The sequence below is a fragment of the Anopheles arabiensis genome, chromosome X, assembly GCF_016920715.1.
Source record: "Anopheles arabiensis isolate DONGOLA chromosome X, AaraD3, whole genome shotgun sequence".
NCBI classification, from domain to species: domain Eukaryota; kingdom Metazoa; phylum Arthropoda; class Insecta; order Diptera; family Culicidae; genus Anopheles; species Anopheles arabiensis.
In genome coordinates this window covers 2,445,729-2,468,420 of record NC_053519.1, presented here as the reverse complement: position 1 = coordinate 2,468,420, position 22,692 = coordinate 2,445,729, and the positions used below count along the sequence as shown (strand labels likewise).

At 44.7% G+C, this 22,692-nt stretch overlaps 1 protein-coding gene across 3 annotated transcripts in view; it reads left to right on the top strand.

Annotated features, from left to right (window-relative positions):
* Positions 1–9,299: 9,299 nt before the first annotated feature.
* The window catches only part of LOC120906329 (carbonic anhydrase-related protein 10), a 60,036-nt gene continuing 46,643 nt past the window's right edge, over positions 9,300–22,692 (top strand). The window contains exons 1-2 of one of the 3 annotated variants that reach the window (XM_040317907.1): positions 9,300–9,857; positions 21,409–21,530. The gene's annotated coding sequence lies outside the window, so the exon portion shown is untranslated. Of the gene's footprint in view, positions 9,858–9,883; positions 9,997–21,408; positions 21,531–22,692 lie in introns of those variants that run through there. The other 2 variants (XM_040317906.1, XM_040317908.1) reach the window with 2 other exon arrangements.

The following is a 22,692-nucleotide window of genomic DNA, read 5'->3' as shown; positions in this document are numbered from 1 at the left end:
TGTGGGTAATGCACCGGTTTCAGGGTCAGTATAGGTTTGGTTGTGGCTGTAGTGTCTTAAAGGGTCATCATCAATTCCTCTTTCAAAAGGGGTCCCGAGGCTCATCATTTAGGCGTAAACTTCAGAGTTAAGGGGATCCTTGAAATATCGTTGCAGACTCCAGTAACATTGTCAAATTACCTAAGAGATCTGAGATAATCAAGGGATCTAAGATATTTTCAAAATTTACATAGTTTTGTGCCAACCAATAAGATTTAGTACACAAAAATAAAGGCAATAACTGGCATCGACTAGCTTGGTTGACTTTATAATTAGACTTAGCAGAATAATAGTTTTATTTAATTTTATTTTTTATGTTGATATGGACGTCTTTTTGATTATCAAAATGTTTGTGCTGCTGTTGATTGTCAACAGGATTTGCGTTCATTAGAAACAGTGGGTTATTATTTTCTGATACAGTGCAAGGTCCATGGATTACTACAGGTAGATTCGTCGGGTGTACTTAGACAAATCTTCATTTGAATGTCGTAGAATGTAAGGTGTCATACAAGTCCTTAGTAACCGCTACTCCCTTTTAGGCTACCTCCATAGAAATCTCCATTAATTACGGCGACTAAAATCTGGGCCATAAGCCCATCTGCAAGCGATCTAGTAATCCTGGTACTGCCTCATAGAAAGCTTGAAATCGTTTGCTACACCCTCAATAGTAGCACGTGTTTGTGTTGACATCTGGTTTAAGCTGATTTCTAAACGATTATGCAGAAGTACGATGTTCTACGCTGCAATACCTACCTAAAGAGAAGTTTGACCTGATACTTTTCCAAAACAATATGCCAAAAAAGTGTCCGAGAGAAGATAAAGCGAAACTCCAAATAGATTTTGTGATGGTGGCTAGGCTGACAATTACTTGTGAAACCTCAACACATTTCAGGTGTACGGAATTTTGGCTCAAGAGGACGCAAGGCACACTGAAAGTCCGCCAGTTTGACACCTCTAATTTACACCAATGGTTAGTAAAACGTTTCACAACTTCAACTTTTAAACCCCATATGCACGGCATCTTCAAGATCTGCATGAATCACATTTACAGGACACGATGAGTGATGCACAATCCTCTTTAATTTGTGCAGTCTGTTAAAGCTTAAGCATCTCTTTCGCAATCAACGACATTATTGAAACTGGTAAACAGAACAGTGCTTTACACTGCACTCGCCAGCCTTGCCAGGTGTAGACAATGTGACACTGTAAATAATACTGCAGCGCAAAAAAAAAAAGAATGAAACGATTCCTATCTCCCCTAACAGGCACGTGCAGGAGAAGGTTTTCCTCGCTTTAAATGATCCTGCCAGCTAGGTAGCTTTTAGCGGCGACAAAACGAGGCAAATAAAGCCGTGTAACGAAGCGATTTATTTCGAGAAAGTATATGTCTCCCATCGGAATACGCGATGGCGCGATCAGCGACAGTGTTGCCCTTTTTTGCTTGCAAAGCAAAGCGTGTTCTTCGCGGTGCGGGCTCTATCTGACGGGCGGTTGGGGCGACAGCAAGCTCGCGTTAGTGACGAAGCGTACTAGCGTGTGCTTGGGTAAGAAGATTTGTTTCTGCCACGGTGTCTCGGAAACCGGCAAAGGTACGAAACAAACTGTAGCACAACAAAAGTCGGCTTTTCGGAATCTCCCCCTGAAACAGTGTGCAATGCAATGGGTTGCTCACGTGTACAGTACAGTGTAGCTTATTGTGCACCTTTTTTTGGTTCTTCATTTTATCTTCCTTGGCGTGCACACATCACAGGGCACACATTTTAATGTCTATGCACGTATCATCACACTGGCAGCGGCTGCGTCAGGGTTGGATTTAAGTCTGCAGTAAAGCTTTCTACTAAAGACAGCTGTTCAGCTGACTTGCATACGATGTGTGTATGTGTGTGTGTGTGTGTGTGTGCTCGTACTTAATTATGAATGGACATGGCTGACGCCAGCCAGAAAGACGGCAGCAGCGAAGGTGTTAACTAAGTGAAAAGCAGCGCATAATCTTATTTCGACTTCTAATTACAACCATTCACTGGAGCGCGAGAGTTAAAGATGCGATACACGATCGAATCGTCTATATATGTGTGTGTGAGTGTGTGTGTGTGTGTGCGCGCCATGCTGTGTCTTAGTGTGTCTTTGGCACAACACTCAAACCGACCGAGAAACCGCTCAGATCTGGTAGAGCGTGCGAGCAGTGCAGCGGCATGGCAAAAAGGGGGAAGAGTGTAATATTTCACGCAGCCCATACACATCAGTCTCCTTTTTCCAGCGGGGGAGGGCGTGTGGGGGGGGGGGTGGTTCGAAGCGTCACAAACCGGTGCTGCACACACCGGAGCATATAAACCAAATAAGAGCGCCGAGCGTCGAGGAAAACAAATTTCCACCCATAAAGATTGGCCGGATTTTATTCAATTCGGAGCCGGGTGCCGGAGTTCCTTGGCAAGCCCTGCGCCGGGAGCTCTTAATCTTCGTCTGCCGTCACCTCCCTTGCGCCAGCGCAGGGGAGAACGGGCTAAAGCCCTCCCCAAACGGGGCAGCAAAGGCAGCAAAGGGGACAGGGAAAAGTTTCCTCGTTGGAGCCCCGTTCCGGCTCGGTGGTTTTCGGGGACGCGCGTACGAGACCATATGGGAGGGATGGGGCCGTGTCTTCGGGCCGGGGAAAGTCTCCTCGCGGGGGAATAATACACACAGGCAGGCAGTGAATAACTTTGCCTCGAGCTTAGGGCGAGAAGGATCGCTTTGTTGCGGTTGGCCGGCGAAAAGGAATCAAACTATCATCCGACCCCGGGCACGGCGGTTGAGGGCAGGGCGGAGGGGGGAAAGACAAAAACAAATCATCGAAAGCGTGTGAGTGGCTCCCCAAACCAGCACGTGCCCGTGCCGGTTTCGTGCTTGAAGATGAGTAAATAAATATATAAAAATAAAGCACGTTAAAGGGAAGTGCTGCTCGGAGGGCAACCGGGACTGAGCTGGACAGGATGTTTCCTCAATTCCTTACGGCCGGCAATGGTCAACATCAACTTAATTGTGTGACAGTTCCAGCGAGCAGAGGATATCACGATCGTGCAACGGGAAAGATGGTAATATCGAATTAGGATAAAGTGATAGCGGTAAACGTACCTACTGGTAATCCAATAGTGGTTCTAGTGCAGTTAAGTGCGTTCCATACATACAATGGATGAATATTTTAGAAGTAGCTAACTAAAGCTAATTTATGCTTGTCTGAAATGTTCTCTGGTATTTTACAAAAGAACTAAAATTCTTATTAAGGGAATAAAAGGAATTAAAATCGCATTCTAATAAGAAAATTCTAACTGAATATATCGTATTGCTTTGAACTACGGACACTTTGGGCACCTTTGGCATTCTATATTTTGTAACTTATTCAATTTTAATCGGTCAAATCTCTGTATAGCTCGCTTTATTAAAGCAAACCTTCTACATTTGAGGAAAAAAAGAATTCGAATAATTTTGCCAGAAACATTGCAAAAAAGATATAAAATTACAAAAATATTTTGATTAATAATCTGGACCGTTTTAAGTTTCAATGTTTCAAATTACGGTCGTTTTGGCTCAAATTCCGGATAGCCTCAAATTTCGTCTTTAATCTGCATATTCACACTCACACTACAACTTTTTAGTTTTTAACTTGTTTCAAGTTCCAAACATCCAATTCTGAGTGAAAGAGTTCTTCTAAATCGACCGAAAGACGGTGCTAAAAACAGCGGGGTTTGGGTGCTGTTTTGCTCTTGTACTCGTAGATGCATACAACCGAAGAACTGCTACGCGAATTGACGAGCTTTCAAGTACGGCCATCAAGTCTTCAAGCCACATTAATCCTCAAATATCGTGGTTTTCTTGTTATTATACAATTAACCACAATTTACTTCGGCTGTCCAGAATCAAAAGAACGATAAAAAATTCCTTTAATTAAAAAAAAAACATATTTAAATACGTGGCTTTATGAAATTCAGAGCACAATATCATAAAACACTGTTTTCTTGTTGATAACTACTTCCACAATGGATCCCGATGTATTTCAATGCACTTGGACGCGATTAATAGTAATTATCGAAGAAATAATGCTGATGTCGGGGTTTCGCAAAACTGTTAAGCAACCGCATCAGGCGGTGAACTGACCGACAGAAAATATTTATTTACTATGGCATCAGGGCGTACTAAGGGTCAGTTACATTTTTAACTGATTCTAGTACATCATGGCAATCATATAAAATAAAAAAGTGCTATGACCAGGGACTGGATTTGAAGACATTCAGTAAAAACATGCCGAATGTCCGGAATTTGAAGCTGTCCGTAATTTTATTCATAACTAAATCAAAATGGTACAGCTTTCTATTGTTGAAGTATTATTTTGGACATAACAAATAAAAATAAATAACTTAATTAAAATGTCATCACGGATATGAATCAATAATTACATAAAAATGTGGTAATAAAACAGCAATTCACTCTATTTATATCAGACAAGCCTCGTTAACTTAGTTCCATTTCAATTGAATACATCATGTGGAACAACTGAAAACAGTATTGCAATGAAAATAAGATAGTTATTAGAAAACCTCCCGAGAGAGTGATCTATTAGAAAAAGCCTCGAAAAATCTTCCAAATACATCATCTGTACCTCTAAGAATTGCACCCATATAGATACATTTACTGTACTGAAGCTGCAGAGGTTTCGTTATGCGTGAAAAGCTGGGAAGATGATTACAATTTTAAGCTATTCCACAGTTTCTCTCTCAAGTTGTGTATCACTTTGATAGCAATTAATGAAAAGGACACATAGCTACAAAAAAGTTCTAAGCAAGATCCCTGCAAAGCGTATCGCCATTGATAGTCACTTAGTACTTTACATCGGTAAAGACACATGTCAAAGCTGTCTCTGGTTGACGGTTACACCGAACCAACTGTTGTATTCGTATTCATTACGTATGGCTTGTAATCATCGTTTGATTGAAGATGCCATCCCGCGAACCCGAAACAGAAGAGAGAAGCAACGACAAAAAAATAACGTGTACACTGCAAAGCTACTGACTTTCGGCGCCTTTCGAAATTGGGCAACATCTTGCCCGTATCCTCCCGCAAAACAACGACCAACCGTGGCCACACTGCTGAGCAGCACTCTGACGGTACGGGCTACGTATCGAACCATCCGTGCTGTGGGCCCCTCGTACTTGTGTGGTTCGGTGCCTCCGAAAAATGGGGGAAAAAAAGATGGAACGCAAGAAAAGCACGAAAACACACGAAAAGCCCCCTCTGCCCCTTCTGCCAGCACCACCCGTGGCGTCGGTGGTGCCGAATAAGCATTTAAATTTTATGTCACGTCTTGTTTGGAGTGTCGGATTTGAGCGAACGGGGCTTCCGATTTTATTTTGATTCTTTCAACCCTCCCCCTTGCACCTTCCCCACCCACACACGTACAGCGCACATGGTGGAAACAGCTTGTACGTCACCGTACGGCACACGGGCGGTTTGGCTTCCTTTTTTTTTTTTGTTTTTGGTTGTTGCGGCAGGCAGGGCGCTCTAGTTGGAATTTTAAAATCGGTACAAACAATCGAGTTCTCGGTCGCTGTGTCAGCGATTCCGTGCAGAAGATGGTGGAAAAATTTTGCCCGCACACACACACACAGTGATACACCCACAAACAAAGAGCGAAGAGGCTGGAGGATCCGATTGAACCGATGCTCTTGATCCTCGAAGCTGTGTGTAGCACGCGCCAGTGGACAATGCAGAGCAGAGACGAGGGAGCAACTCATCTCGAAAGCCCCCGTACGCCACTTGACAGGTTAGGGAAGCAGGAAGTACACCGGCGCAAGATAGCCAACTTGAGGAGATTGTATCGCTTGCTCCCGCGGGCGGCCGTGGGCCGAAATGGGCATGGGCCGGGGGCAGGGTATTGCTCGAGTGGTCTGACAGGGCCTACCGCGCCGGCACCGTTCTAGCGCGTGTACGTGACGCGCGTCGGAAAAACGCTGGTGTTTTTATCGCCAGGTCGATGGACGACGCGGCGTCGGAGTTCCCCAGGGAAGATGACACCGTTCCGAAAGCAAAAAAAAGCAACAACAACAACCGCACCACCCATCCAAAGCACGCCTCGCGGTCTGACCTTCGCGCACTGAAGACTGGCCCGAGGCGTGATGCTCCGACGCGCACCGTAAGGTGGCATGTAAATGAACTTGGTACTGTTTATCGGTTCAGCAAGTCGAACGGCGCCCATTCCCGCGGCGAAGATGCCTGCGGATATGATTGACAGATTTGTTTATGGAAGCCAGTGTTGGATGCCGTACGCCAGCCGACTGCTGACTGCTGGGTTTCTGCTAAATGTAAAACGAGTTCCAATGCCCGATAAAGACGACTGGAAGATACGGCAATAGTGCAGCGCATCTCAACCGCAATAGTGCGAGCGTCAATTACCTTTTTATAAGGCAAGTGACTAACCGCGGGACCTGCGTTCGAAGCGGCGAAGACAACGAGAGGCAACAAAAAAAGCTAGAAAGAACGGCAGCATCGCAACCGTTTGCCAAGCAGCTCGAATTACCATATTGATGGAAAAAATATCAACTTGATGACGATTTTTTGCTGTTGTGTTGCTTTGCTGGGGGATTTTTTTTTGGAGTACACGTTTCTTATGCGATTGCAGTTCTTGCAGGTCCATCTTGCCGCGCTTAGAACCTCGCATGGAATCTCCCGCAAAGCTAAAAAAGGATTCCAACAAGAAACGGACGTTTGCGGGTCTACGATCAAATGTCTTCGCACACGGTTTAGCTGGGCGAGGAGTTAAGAGCAATCAGCAAACCAAACCAATCATTGAGATTGGTTGCAGAAGACACCACGATTGTCCTTCACTATTCGTTCCGTCAAGAAGCAGGCAAGGGCAAGCGGTGACAATCAATCTTGGCGCGGCAAGCTCACAAAAGAACCGACAAAACCGACTCAATTATAGTGCGGGTGGGAAGGCTAATTCTACCCAGGGCCCCACAAAGCTCGCAAGTTTCCAAATGTCCAATCAGCCGTTCTGGCCGAGATCGATATAACTTTAGCGCTTACTTAAGCACAGATGAGTTTTGCCGTGTACCTCCGGGCGACGACTGTTATTTCTCCGTGGAATTGGTCCCCGTGTTTCGGTAAGTATCTCCAACGCCCATGGTGAGCCATTTATCTTCTCTTCGGGGGGTGGAGGGAGCGGGTGGCCGACAATAATTGGAACAGCTACCTGTGCAGTTACTACCTGTACAAACAAACTCCAATGTTTTGGGATATGTTTGGGCGCTGCTCGTGGGCTCGCTTGGCAATTTGTGATGACCTCTGGCCCCAAACTTACCCAACTGGGAGATCTTACTGGCTGGAAGCAACAAAAGCAGCAAAAGACATAGCAAATGGACGGAGTTGTGTCTCCCTTGGTTGGCATTTGCTTCCCGTGCGTACCCCGAATAGGGTGGAAACCGTTTTGTACCGCAGTTGCCTCAAATCGATGCCATGCCTGCCCGTCTTCGCACCGTGGTCAGTCGCTCACTGATGCATATGTCACTTGCCGGGAAATGAACGCAACGAAGTTAGCGAACAATGTTTGTCCCCTCGGTGAGACCTTTAGTTTTTTTTTCCCCCCGGCACGTTTGCTAAAAACCGTGAAATAACACAATGAAACTAAACAAATAGAGCAGTCACATTCGCTCTTTCTCTTTTTCTCTCTCTTTCACACACACACACACGCGCCAATCGCACAGGGAAGCGGAAAAAAGTAGTAAAAGTTTTCCCTTTTCTCAAACAAGCACACACACACACACATACACTCGTAGCCATACAAAACCGTATAGTTTGATGACCGACAATTATCCTTACGCCGGAACACCAGCGCACACGTTCGTTTGGGGCGAAAACCGCGAATTCCGGATCCTAGGGGCTTGGCTTCCGGCACTGCTTGCACCGGACAGGGGGAGAAGGGGGGGGGGGGAAGAGGAGGGAGATTTGCTGGTGGACGCGCGTAGATGCGATTTAATCTACGCGAAATGGGTTCACTTCGAAAATAGAGAAAGTTTTTTCCACGATGGCCACGACCATTAAGGACGACCCCACTATTCCTTCGGGCTTCGGGAAAAGTAGCCTGGGTGCGGTGGGTACAGAGGGGGAAGTGGATGAGGTAACGTGAGTTTTGGGCTGAGCGGTGGGTCAGAGATCCCGGTCCGGTCATCATCGGTCCGCAGCGGTGGCACAGTAATCCAATCAAAATTTGCTGCACGGTGACCAAAAGCCAAGAGTTCCATATTGCCATGAGACATAATGCTGGCGAGGGGAAGGAAAAAGAAGACAACAGTAAAAAATGATTTTTTTCCTCAAGATCTGGATTCGTTGCATGAGTGCCATGAGGACTGTAGCTTAACGTTTCGGTCTGGCTAAAGCTTCAAACTTTAGCTGTTTAGAGTTTAATGGCTCAAGATCATTTTGGTCCTTCGAACACGATCACGATCACTGCAATCTTGAAATTATTTGATATTTTTTTGAATTTGAATTATTTTTGAACGCGTGTAGAAATTCATCCAAAAATAAGCGAATTTAAGCAATTACTCCAGTTTTGAATTAGACTGAGCCAAGCTTTAAACGTTTATGCAACAAATAATACTCATTTCACACAACACAATCGGCCCTGAAAGCGTTACCACCCCGTTATGTGCGCTCTCTCCCAAGATCCATCGTAAGAACGCCCTCCATTTTTCGGTTGTGCAATACCGCCGCTCAGAAGGAGTGCGAAAAAATGGAGACTGATTTGGGACCTTAGGGAGCGAACCTGCTTTCGCGCTGCGTCTTGTACGGCCACGGCAATCGGCAAAGGCAGTGTGTGTGTCGGCTGTCGTTTTCGCGCTGGGCGGAGGATCTTGGATCTTTGAAGTTTCTCGTTTCCCCTCCCCTGCCTATCGCCCGACACACGACCGACACGGCAGCCGAACACTGGCTGCCAGCGACCGTGGCCGAAGCGACGGACGGCGTGCCGGATAGGCTCTCGGGCTTCGGCAATTCGCCCGAATCGGTGGTCGCGCACGGCGCCGACTCGTGGCCGCCTGCCGATTCTGGGATAAGGACGCGTGTCGGGCGCGTGCCGTTTGGCTGGAACAGCTGGAGCGGCCGAGCCGGACACGAGCACGAGCCCGAGCGGCCTGCTGCAGCCGTGCTGTTAGAATGCTCTGCCGGCCTGTACCCGTACGCACACTTGCTGACGGTAAACACACGGTCCGGTTTGAGGAGTCAGTTGTCGTTTGACTCCTGCTGTGGCTTCATGCAAGGCCCACCTGGTAGTGAGGGAGTGCGTTTGTTCCGACCGAGCCGTTAGCGTAGCTTCGATGCAGTGCTGAAAGCTAGCGGGATCTAGCATCTATAGCATGTTGCTGCAACCGATGCTGAGCCGCACTGAAGGACAGATCACGGTAACGAGCGCATAGCCGGCTGTGAAACGCGATTGTGACACGCGATCAAACGCTCGATCGAGAACGCCCAACGGTGCCCCCAAAAGCAGTGCTGAATCGGTCGATCGCTAGTGAACGGTGCGTGAGTGTGGAACCGAAAATGAGGAACGCTATCAGTCAACCAAGCAAGCCTTCGCTCTCGCTCGTGCTAATGATATGAGCGTGATCTTGCTGACAAGTCCCTTCTAAAAACCAACAGAAAAAGGTGATTTCGTAGTGAATACCGCGCAACGTGCTGGTAAAAATATCCCTACCAAGACATATCCGAAACTCGAACGATAACAGCAATCAAACATACCAAGACAGAGGTGATGTGGTGGTGATCTTTCTACGCCGCTTGGCCTAGCATCACAGCAGGTAGGCAACTGAGGCAGAGATTTGTGAATAGTGCTGCCCGGTACGATCGTAGACGGTTCTGTGAGTTTAAAGTGACATGTGGCAAGTTTGATTTCAAAAGAGTTCAACATTTTGGTATCGCGTAATACCTGCATGACCTGTACGTATGCCAGCAGTTGTAGTGAAATCTATGCAAAGCTTTTTGTTAGGTTTTTGCGCTCCGGTTGCACAATTTTAGCCGAGTCATCCCGCACGTAAGCTGTCGCCTGTCGTTTTGCACGCTGCTGGCAGCATGATTAATGTTTATGTTTCAATTAAAGTAAGCAAGATGCTGCCGTTGCCGGTGGTCCACATGCAGCCAACGGCAAACGTCGTTAGCAGGTTGATCTCACGGGCAGGTGTCAGCTATCTGTCATTACCGTAAGCAATTATGGTTGATTTTGCCAAACATGATGGTTTTTTTGGTACAATATGCTCAGATTAAAAACGTTGGAAGTATGTTACATATTCATTGAAGTTTTTTGAAAATGCAGTTAGTTAAAAAATTAATATTTTTTTTGTAATATTATTTTAAAATCAATTGAATCGTGTCGCAGATTATTAATTTGACTTTTTTTAAATAGATCTTCACTTGACGAGCACTATGCAGCTTATTCAAATAGTGGAGTGCCCAAAGTTATCCAACATTTTTTACGTAATTGTTACAATGGTGATGCAATCGAACGTTTTCTATTGATTTGGGAAAGTTAAATATTTAACTGTTTGATAATTGCTCAAAAGATGAAGATTTTTTTTGACATATCTTGCCTCAGCGTCTGATGTGGTGCTTTGTGTATTTTAGTGTATTAATCTATTGAGTGAAAGTACTAAAGCTAGCGATCAGCACAAGTTCAAAAACTGTGATTGTGAAAAATGTAGAAAATACGTACTACTGTTTCTTAAGGGTTGTTGCTTCTTTAGATCACAATTCTTCGAACGAATAAACTAATGTTTATTATAACTTATTAGTTATAATTTTCTTGTGTGGGTTTTAGTTTATTTTTTTTTTCTCCCTAAATAAAAGCTGTTATTAATAATCCACTTTACTAATATAATTGTACAGGAAATATTTGTTGCTCAGGTTTTTTCCTGTTGCATTTTCAAATTTTGCTACAATACCTATAGCTTGGCATTAAAAATATAATAGGATTTTTTTTAACAGGATTCCAGCTGATTCTAAAGACATCAAATTGTTTGCCTTATTTTATACAATTTGAAAACCTTTTCCAATTATTTTATTATTTTTTTTATGTTCATCCAAATAACATTAAAAAAACTGCCAAAATTATTCTTAGTGCGTTGGAATTATTTTTTAAAGGGAACTTCTGCTATATTTAAAATGATAAATCAAACTGTAGCAATGCTACAGGAAAAAAGGCAACAAATATCTCCTGTACAGCAATAAACGAGTACTTTATTTATAACAGCTTGTATATAAAAAGCTGTTCGTGAAAGCGATTAATGTAATCAGTAAAAGTCCACAATCAGTAAAAGCCAAACCTACTTCTACTACTTGACTGTTTGTACGAAACATGCGTTGAGATATTAGTTTTCTGCAGTGAAGATTAACAATGTAGAGATGAATTGGAATTTAAGGATATAGTTTAGAACCAGATAATTTAAATTCTGTCTAGGAAGTTTATGAACAGAAGGGAAAAGGATGAAATCATATAAGAAAAAATGTTTTTCTAGCAACAATTCCACTAGTAAGGGTTAGATTGAATCACCCGACAATCTTGATTCACTACCCACTGCTCTTAATAGACTGTCAACTGCCAAAAACTTTTACCAAAACAATAATGATACAAAATATGTCCTATAAAGCATCACTGTCTCATTAAATCTCTCCCCCAATCAACGGGTAAAACTGTAAAAAAGGTATATCCCGTGCAACAATTGCAAGCGGGGAAGAAATTTCACAGATCACCGATTGCTGTCGCCCAACGTTGCCTGCATTGCCTCAGTTATGTAATTATGTGGAGCAACTGTATGCAACCGTATGTCTTATTTTGGTCACTACTCACTAGGGATTGGACTGTGTTAGAGGAGGATGAATCGGAAAAACAAAGCAAAAAAAAAAACAACGAAAACAAAGCAAAACTACAAAACGTACAAGTAAAACAAAAAAAGGCAACAACAAAATACAGAATAAAAAACACAAACTAACAGCCCGTTCTGCTAACCGAAAACACGGGAATACGAGAGTCAGAGAGAAAAAAAAACAAAAAAGAGGAATGTGCATGCATCGGTTGCCAAGGTATACATGTATGAAAGCATAAATTCCTCGTCCATGTGCAGCTCGTGGCAAATGGTGCACGCGGGTGCATCATTTCAAGCGATACCAGGCTCGAGGTTTGCCTTATTTTTCTTCCCCTTTTCGCTGTCCCTTGCTCTCTCTCTCTCTCTCTCTCTCTCTTTTTCGCTATGTTTTACCCCGTTCCTACCAATGCTTCAGATCGCTTCAGATAAAGGTACCGCAGGAGAATGAGCGGAGCGCAACAAGGAATGTACTAGGAATCCCACATAATCGATCCCAATCTCCCGTCCCCAGTCCCCATAAAGCACCCTCAATCCACCATCCCCCAACAAAAAAAAAAAAAAAGAAAAAGAAAATTTCGTACATCCAAAATCGGAATTCGCTAGCGTGAAGCGACCTCCCGGCTCCCTGTGCAAGTGTGCAGCCAAGGGTTTAAAAGTGTTTTTCCGCAGACCATTGGTTTCCAATTCCCAAACCTAGGGAACTGGGATGGGGAATGGGGCCGTTCACCGAAACGAATTAAACCGCAGGGCTAAGGTGTGGGTGTGTGTGTGTGTTTCCGTGTGTATGTGTGTGTGTGAGTGTGGGTGGTGTGAGTTGAGGGTGAAGCTGGTGAAAAAACCCCCTCCCCGCAGTACGGTGGTGCAGTGTGGTGGGCACCATCCAGAAGTTGTGCTAAAGTTCGTGATTGTGCAAATATGAAGGAATGGAGCGAATGCGAGTGAAAGGGCCAGAGCAGGGCAAATTTTCTCTCCCGTGGGGGACTGCCAAACTGCATCGATAGGGTTAGGCAGGGGGGGGGGGGGGAGTAGGGAAAAGGGAGTCAGATATTCGGTCGAACTGGGGCCCTGTGCCGTAGTGACCGGGACGGAAATTAAAGGATATTTTTCGTAGCAGTTGGTTCCATTGCTTTTATGGTTAACCGTAATCCCTGCAAGCGCATTATGTTGATCTCTTCCCCGACGATCGACTTGTGCTCCTTTGGGCAAGCAGTCGTGTTCGTTCGCAAACGTTTGATTGGCCGCCGCTGTTTGGGTTGCTGTTTTCCAACAAAACCTAGCTTCGGGATAATGCTAATAACTCAGTGAGCAACGTTCCAAAGCATAAATATTGCTTAACTTTAGAAGCTTAGCTTACTCAAGACCAACAATTTGCCAGCTGGCACAAAATCTTGCTTTTCAATTAAGTAAAATTAGGCAAATTGAAATATTTTTTCCCCAATTTACACTACAAAGTAAGCAAGTCGCTCACAGCTACTAAAAATAAAGATCTACTTCAGACATTGTCATACATGCGAAGAATTTAGATTCCGGCACGCGAAGAACTTTGTAGAATGTGTTGTAGTTGATTAATGACGGCACTCTGAAGTCAAGATCCTCATATTTTCATCCATTTGTCTGACTTTGAGACATTCCGCAGAGTTCAGAAACCACGTGTCGAAATACTACTTTCTTCACTTCATCAATGTGGATACTTTTTAGCTTCTGCAACAAATCAGACTGATAGATTTGAAAATTTTTAAAAACCCAGGTACAGTGGAACCTCGCATAACGACTTTATACCGTACCAACTCATAACGTCTCACTGGTTATACGAAATACTTGTCATGCGGGAGGCTCTTTTCCATATAATCGATATAAAAAGTGGAATAATTGGTTCCAGAACCGCAATTTTGCTGGTAAAAATGGCATATAAGATCCAGGAAATATGAATAATGTTTTCGTGAAACTAATAATTGGGATTTATTTTTATTTCACTGTTTCTTCATCATGAATCTTGCTCCATTTTCGATTGTTTCTTCTTCTTCTTCTTTTTGAAAATACGTTTTTGAACGATGTTTTATTGGTTTGCGTCGGTATGTGCAAGACTAAAAATAAGAAAATTCGGTCTTAATTGAAAAAAAAAAATGTATTTTGGTAAAAATTCTTCAGTACAAATAAGGATATGAAAGATTTTCATACATGTGTTGGCATCAAATCTACAACACTACATTTGTAGTCAAAGAAACTCCTCCAACTAGCAGCAATTGGCAGAAGAATCTTTTGCCTTCTTGAAATATAGACAAAATATGACACACTCTTACATTCGACACTTTCCGACCAGTTGTATGTTAAAATATGTTTATATCTCAAATCTCTTATTTGCCTGAGTGAAACTTCATAATTAAAACAATGCTCAATGCTAACCGATCGTGATCTTGATATCGCATCGGCACCCTAAAAATGTACCCGTGACTCAAATGATATTGCTCGTTATGCGAGATTTTACTTGAAACGAATTTATTGAGCATTTAGATTTGCTCATTGTGGGTTCCACTGTTCTTTACAGTCGTTGCCCGCTATATTTTGACCCTAACTCACCTATTTTTATCTCAAAGGCATCAATGTTTGACAGCGAGTCACAACTTCTCCATCGAATTCTTTCAAAACTTGATGTCTTAGAGCCAACATTAGGTAAATAAAAGTGCAAATTATATGAGGTCGAGTCTGAACAGAAAGTTGGATAGTCTCGTTTGCTTTAAGAAATGGCCACAAATTGGCTCAAATAGTGTGAAAATCATGCGTTATCGTTATTAGTCATTAGCGTCGTTGAAAGGCTGCACTTAGCTGAAGAGCATCCTCATCTCATGTGTGAAGATGACATACGAGGTTACATAATTGGTTGGAATTTCTCAAATTCGTTTGATTCTAGGTCCAATAATATGACCAAAAAACTAAATATGATTTAAAAACTACAAGAAACCTCCACAACAACCACATCATTCCTGGAAGTTTTTTTTTTTAATGTTTCTAACAAGGCTAGATTTGAAAACGTTTGAAACCAAGAATACTTAAACTGTGCAAACATCCTCCCCCTCCCTCTCAACAGTAGACCGCGAGAAACATTTTTAACTGTAATCCAGCCTGCGACCTCAAAACAAGTGTGACATCACCGATCTACACTATCCTTAGAGGTAAATCAGAAACACAGCAGCGTGTGTCAAGAGATTGGCTTGGACAATGCTCCGATAGTTTCCTTGTTCATCCTTCCCCGTTGGTGTCATTATGAGTTTCGCTGCTGCTGCCCATGCCCGCCCTTGACAGATTTAGGTTACACCGGAGGGAAAAGCAGCCACTGCAAAACTGTCACTTTCAAAAGACAGCTCCGTGCTGAAATTTGAATGAACTCCACCGCCAGACTAAGGCAAACGACGAACCCACCCAGCTTGCCGCCATAATCGATATATCGATACGGAATGTTTTGTTGTTTGATTAAAAAATGGAAGAAAAAAAAAAACATATCTTCTCTCCTCATTTCCATCGATCAGATTGCACGAAGGATGTCATCCCGTCTCGCTGCAGACGCGCGGGGAGGTCGTTTTCTTTCATCTGCACGGTCGGTTCGCTCCTCTCGCCTTTGCATTAGCATTTGATTTCCCCACGAACGGCACCGACACAGCAGTGCAGCGCGGGCTACAGTTCGAACGCGAGAATGTATAACGACGAATAATCATAAATACATTCGTTATTTGCATTGCATTAGAGATTCAGCCATTTCACAGTCGTTATCGGGCACAGCAGCGATGCCCCTGTGCAGCTGTGTTGCAATTTGTGTGCCGAAGCATCCAGGAGCCCGTTTTCCACTCCCCCTCGCCAGCGAACCGAGTAAGACGATTGTTGCAGCGGTTCGATTTTTCGATTAAACTATCGTTTGCTTTGCGAGCGACCGGCGGGATCGGGGGTGGGGGGCGCAATTTTGATGGATGCCTTTGACGGATCGATAGTGACGCTTGCCTGGTCACGTTTACACCCATGGAGCATTAGGGAGGAGAGGAGGAGCGAACAAGAGCGCCCAGGAAGAGGCGAAGATTAGGGTAACGTTTCTTTAAAAACATTTCGTTTTCTTGTTGCTCACTCCGCGGAATGAAACGGCGCAGCAAACAAGCTCCCGGGTGATAGCTAATGAAGCAACAATGATAACTCAACTAACATCGGGAACTGTTATATCTTCCAGTGGAGGAGGGAGCACTACTCTGAAACAGATGCACCGGTAAAGATTTTCCATCCACCAGCCCAACATTCGGTACCCCTGACGGGCGAACTTTAATTGAGCGAAAAGAGGAGAAGAAAAGTAAAAATACAAAAAAGCAACAAACGCTACTATCGCTACCACACCGGGAAGAAGCAAGAACAGGTGTGCATCTGCTTGTCCCTATTTATGTTACTACTGCCACATCCCGTCCGGGTTTCCGGGCGGAGATGGTCGGATCCTTTCAACGCTCACCCCGGCCGGGACGGGCAAGATTTTTCTCATTTTCATATTATTATAGAACAAATAATAAATTTCATTCCATTTCTCTTTCGCTCCGGCCCCATGGCACCGTTTGTGGGTTGGTGGACGAAGGCGGGCGGACCTACTTCTTGTCCGTGGTGTCACTTTTCTCTTATTTTCTACTATCCTTCTGCTACATGGTAAAGCCCAACCGAAGCGATAGGACGAGAGGAGGAAAATTAAAACGTTTTTGTGTGTGCGCTCGCTCTCTCTCTCTTTCGTGATGATGGTTTTGGATTTTTCCGAACAAGTTTTCTACCTAACCACCGCCATGCCATGAGGTATTTGCGTCAAACTCGTGATCCACCAGAGAAGGACAGAGGAAAAAAAAAAACAACAAACAAACACCGGAAGCTTAGCACCAAACGTCCGGTTCGTTTCGTTTGTTTATGTTTGAGCCGGACCCATTTAACACAGCAGAAATAAAACAGAAAAAATAATCTACAAAAAAAAAGGAAGCCAACTGTCTGTCTGGCTTTTGCACGTCTGGCCTACCGGGGCGTACCATTGTGTGTCTGTATCCATTCGGTGGCGACCAATTGCCTTGCTCCGCACTGCACTGAAAAACAGTTGACATTTGTATGAAGCCGGTGCTTCGATTGCATACATCTCGGGCGTCGAACTAATGCTGATGGGCTTGCACATTATGCGAATTGTTTCCAGGCCGTGCTCGAACTCATTTAAGTTGGTCGTTTTGAATTTGCCGATGGAGCGATGCCGTAGTGCTTTTAGGATAGAGCCGTTCGACGTACGAGTGATTTGGATTATAGCGCCTGCAGGGCTGGCAATTCGTTACAGGCACAGGTACGTTGATGAGGTTTGTTATGCGTACAGCTCACATATTTAGTGACTCATATTGCGGCAAGATCTGGCAGCGAATGTTTAGGCGTACTAAAACTCAAACTTTCTCACGAATTTTGGATTTGTTTTGTAAAACACTCGAACTACGTGCATAAATAATGGGCATAAGTGACGCCTGCAAGTTAGGCAAAACTCGTAACATGCCGTTCCTATCACTAGCCAATTGCATGCTTTTTTTGCCACTGTTAGATTGTATTACGCGGGCTGCGAAAAGGTACTTCTGCACTCGTATCATCCTGCAAGACCAAAAAAGCTGCTTGTATGTTTTTTTCTTCTTCTTTTTTGTGTGCCACAAGCACAATGTAAACGAGATGAAAACTAAATATTTATCTTTCACACTCTCCCTTTTTTTTGTGCGGTACGGTAACAACACTATCAACACACAATGAGCCGGTGCAGCTGAAGCACACTCGTCTCAGGGCGGGGGCAGCCGGTTGGGAAGACAAATAGATCAACATTAAAATTCTACCTTAGCTAGCACGATTTCCACGATTGTGATGAAAAGCCAAAAACAGAATAATCTAAATGTTCAAGAAATGGAGAGAGAGAGTGAGATAGAATGAGAGAGATAGAGAGAGAGAGGGAGATAAAGCAAAAAGAGCGTACCTAAAAGTCCATCGTTCTACGATTTATTTTTCTATTTTTTTGTCGTAGTTGGTCTGCATCGGTAACCAACAGGCACAGCACAGTTCGGTCGCTCTTAAGCAAACTGCTATCATTTTCGTGCCCCGTCTCACCGCTAGTTAAGTCAAAACCCTGGTGTGTGTGTGTCTGTGTGTGTGTGTGTGTGTGCAGTTAGGACGTTCCTGGTTCCCGGGGTCGGGATGCTGTTTTCCACATTGGCAACAACCCGCAAGGTATGTTTGCTCACCCGGAATAAACGGGTCATACGAGGGAAAAACATACAACTTGCCTTGCTGCGAACTGCGAAAGGCAGGAAAGGGCGAGTGACAGAGAAACAACATCAACTCGATGAACGGTAGTGTATGAACTTTCATCCCTGCTCCCAACAAAAAAAAACAAGAAAATACAAAAAAAGCGTAAGCGCCATCTGTCGGGGAGTCGTAGGTGAGGGTAAGAAAATAAACTAGAGCGAAAACTTTCAATTCATTAGCTGGGTGCATTTTAACCTTTGCCCGCCCTGCGAAGGTGTGGAAACATACCGCCTTACCGGGATGGCAAGGGAAGCACCGACGGGGAGCTGGTTTGCTTTCGGTGCTTCAGTTTGTTGCCCAAAACTAGGAGGCTGGCGGGGTTCAGTGAACCTGCATTCAACAAATTATTTCCTCATGCTGCACCGTACGCCGATGGTACGAAGTTTGTATTTGTGTTTGCGATCACTGACAGATTGTTTCCGGGGGCAGATGTTCGGCACCAGGGAGAGAGTTAAATGTCACGATGAAACGAACGCTTGGGCTGCTTGGTGCCTAACGAATGGCCACGGATAGTGGGAAACGTCCGCTCTAATCCGGGAATGAGAGCCTAAACTTATTTGTGCAACATTTTCTGCAAATGAACCGTGTCATCAATATTGGTCGTTCCACGCTTCCCATCTTGTGTGGTTGTGTGTGTTTTTGTCTTCTCTTCCTCTCCTCACTAAGCTCTGGGCAAGTAGGAAATTCAAAATTGTCACAAAAGTATTTCTCAAGCAAAACTACTGCTGCTGAAGGGCTGTTCGGAAAACAGGCCCGACAGCCTTGGCCACGGTGGCCCGTGCTAATCCGCTTAACTTTTGCTTCCGCACAGCTTCACAATGCCTACCCTTATACCTGGACCGCAGCACCTCGCGACCGAAACTCCGGTAGCGTTTAGAGCTTCGATGCGACGGCCAGAGCCGAAAAACCAAGACAAAAAATGGAAAACAGGAAGGCAAAAAATTCGGCACCATTTTAAAACTATTGCCGTTCGTAGCAGCAGGCAGGAGTGTGCCTGAGCCACACCAAGCAACTGCGCACAACTGTGGCACGGCTGCGATACGTTAATTTCCAAGGCGCTGGCACCACGATACCTTGGCTCGATCCGGTGGTGAGTGGAGGTCCCGTACCGACACTGTTGCCGTATTGTTTTTTGTTTGCAAGGGGGAGAAAACATTTGCGCGGGTCAACCGGAAAAGCAATCACTAGCACGTGAAGCTGGCACCATGAGAGGAACTTAAAAAAACACCCACACTGGTATAAGCACTCCTGGACGGAGCAAAGGGGGCAAAAACACAGCGTTTTTGACAGTTTTCACAATTTTTTGTTCCACTTTTTCATCTCGGTCGTTTTGCCAAATGTTGTTGATTAGGCGTTGGTTGCAATGTGTGCCTTGTTCCGACCGAATATACTTTTTCGCGCGACTCGGAACTACTTGAGAGTGTTTCGTGTGCGTTGTAAACCAAGGAGCAAGCCAAAGGGACTGTTATAGTTTAATTCAATCATTTCTATGTATACGACAGACTTGCGCTACAAAATGTCGTCAGAGCGTTTCAGCACCTAGCCGCCGTAAGTGGCTCAGATTTTCGTGTAATTCGATCACAACTGGCAACGATATAGCGCGACATCTTAACATCAGCTGGCAAAGCAACTGCTGGGATTGATAGTTTACTTCCAGCCGTGTCACAACTGTAGTTCACGGGAGATAATATTCAAACTTTTGCGCGACATTGCAAGGTAACACTCCAAAATACGTCGCTGGTAATAGGGCGGGATGGATGAAGACAAACGGGAAAGATGAACATTTCTCAGAATTTAAGTATAACTAAAATTTTGATAAATTTTTATATTTGAGCATCCTATCCTAATGTTTTCGCATGATATCCGTCACATTGGACAAATTTGAGAGCAGTGCATATTTTGAATAAGGGGGCATGCTTGTGGGTCTACATTAACTGCTACGGATATTAGGCTCTGCAATTGCATTATTTCTATTTTCACCCGGATTTCTATGTGAATGAGTAGTCGTCAGGTCAGGTCTTGTATTCTGGTAGTTTCTGCCTCATCAAAGTGAGAAAGACGAACACTCTAACATCTCTTGTTGAGTAACAGATGCCTTAAATACAAGCAACTAATGACAGTCTGAGATCACTCTTTAACTGTAGAAAGCATTGAAATCTGTGAGGATCCGACGAAACCATTAGCCACCGTGCCTTGCACCACGCAGATGAGTCATCTCACGACTCACGAGATATCTTGTCACAACTTGGACTACTTCATTTTGCGTTCAATCAGGAAGAGGAACGGATAAGACACTTGTCGGGAATAGATCAGATTGGATTAAAAAAATGGCAAGATCTTTGGAATTGGACAGTTGAGCAATATCCCAAAGTAAAACTGCAAAATGTCCTTCGGTAAGCTTGGATCAGCCCCAGCTGCTGATGCATGAAATGTGAATTACGGTCTTGGTTCTGGGTAAGATGAATAAGGTTGTCGAATAAGGCCTGCATAAATTTCATGTTCACTGTATTTATGTATCTCTATTTTCTACAAACATTCTTCAAAGTTTGTCTTGAGGACTTTACTTGTCTTCCCTTACAAGTGTAAAGTATGAAGTATCTGAATGAAGAATCTTTGTAGGAAGTGCAAGCATTCATATACTGCAGTTATTGGTTTCTCGACTGAAACCTTTCTATCCATTAAACAACCTTTCAGAAGTGACTTCACCAAAACAAAATCTTTGAATAAAACTGTATGTAGAGTCGATGGAACGTAAAACACTTAACCTTCCATAAATAGACCAAATTCCACCGGCTAGACGTGAGATCTTCAAACAATCCGCTCTAACCCGCTCTTCCCTACGTGCATTCCTCACCGGCGCATGCGATTAAGCATTTGTGTCCTCCCCTCCATCCTACCTTACATGCTGCATACGCACTGGCCCAACTCTACATCCTCTGCTGCGATGGGTCGTCCATGCTGCCGCTTAAATCCCACGTCCGTTCCCCCCCGGGGGTCCCAGCGTCCGAAGCGCCTCCCCGGAACATTGGATAATGCGGATGTTGAAGTTGTCTTCGGTGGATCGACCCCAGCAGCACTTCGATTGCGATTTGCCGGTCCAAGTCCGAAATATTATTGCACCCCGCCTCTTCTCTTACCTCACGCTCTCTCTCTCTCTCTCTTTTGCAAGCGGAAAGGGGAGAAAAAATCGATTGCGATTTCCATCATCACCTTGCGCCCGTTTCGGACCTCAACTTGCCAACTCACTCAGGGGAAACGCAGCACGCAGCAGCGATGGTGCAGTGTTAGATGGTAAGCGGATTAGGCGAACTAGAAATGCGTCTCATCGATTGCATCCAACACACAAACACGAACATACTCGGGACTGGGGAAGAGTTTTGCACATCCGGCCAGCGGGGGTAAAAACGGAAACGGACAGTTCACGAGCGCATTTGGGTGTGTTCTTCCAGCAATTCCTTTTTTTTTTTGTCTGATTTACTCAGGAAGAACTTCCGGCAGAATCCCAAAATGCTTACCCGCGGAGCTCCAAACAGTTGAGTTGATGGATTGGTTGTTTGTATGCTTTTTTTCTCTTTTCACTGCACTCCCTACTGCTGTGGAAATGGCCACCGCACCGGGTGCATCAGCATGTAGTAGGCAGCTTAGCATCATGGGGCGAACCCTGGTGAGCCATCGCAAAAACTAAGCGCCATTCAGTGCTGGGCCCGGCATGTAAAATTGATGCAGTTTCGACGTTCTACGCGCGTAGTTTTCGGACAAACCTTCCTTCGAGCCTGCCAGACACAACGTCCTTTTCCGGGTCGAGAGTGCACCGTTGTAGGGAGCACAGTAACATAATTTTGTTGCTGTACTTACCTATGCTTGATATATTTTCTAAACGAGGTAACGCTTAGTGTGGCTTTTGGCGGAAGCTCCAAAACGGCCGCTTTTGTTTATCCGAAGAAGTCCTCGGGTTGAAGTGTAGCTGCTAAAAGCCATCCTTGTGCCCGTGGCACTAATCGCACACATGCAATTGTGCAAATTGTGGTACAGCACGCACTGAGTTCCCAGCAGGTACTGAGTTCCGTCTCCGTGTGCAGGTGTGCGCAGGGGTAGACAATTCGCTTTAAAAGGTAATAAACTGTCACTTAACCCCAAAACGGAGCTGTCGCAGCAGCGCGATGGATGGCAGCGCCGTGTAGGACAGATGCAGCGATAATTGGCTGGATCGAGTGCTGATTGGCTTACGGCGGTGGGGGCGCGAGGCGTATGATATCAATCATCGTGCATATTCGGGGAGGGCATCTCCCACCGACGGAACCGCACGACCTCAGCAGACGCACCGGCCGCCGGTGTGATATCATTGTCATTGCCGGCATGAAACGCTGTTGCTGTTGGTCGTTCGACCGGCCCGAGCCACGCCACAACGGGCAATGTGGCGACATCGTGAGTTTTACATAAAATGCACATCAAC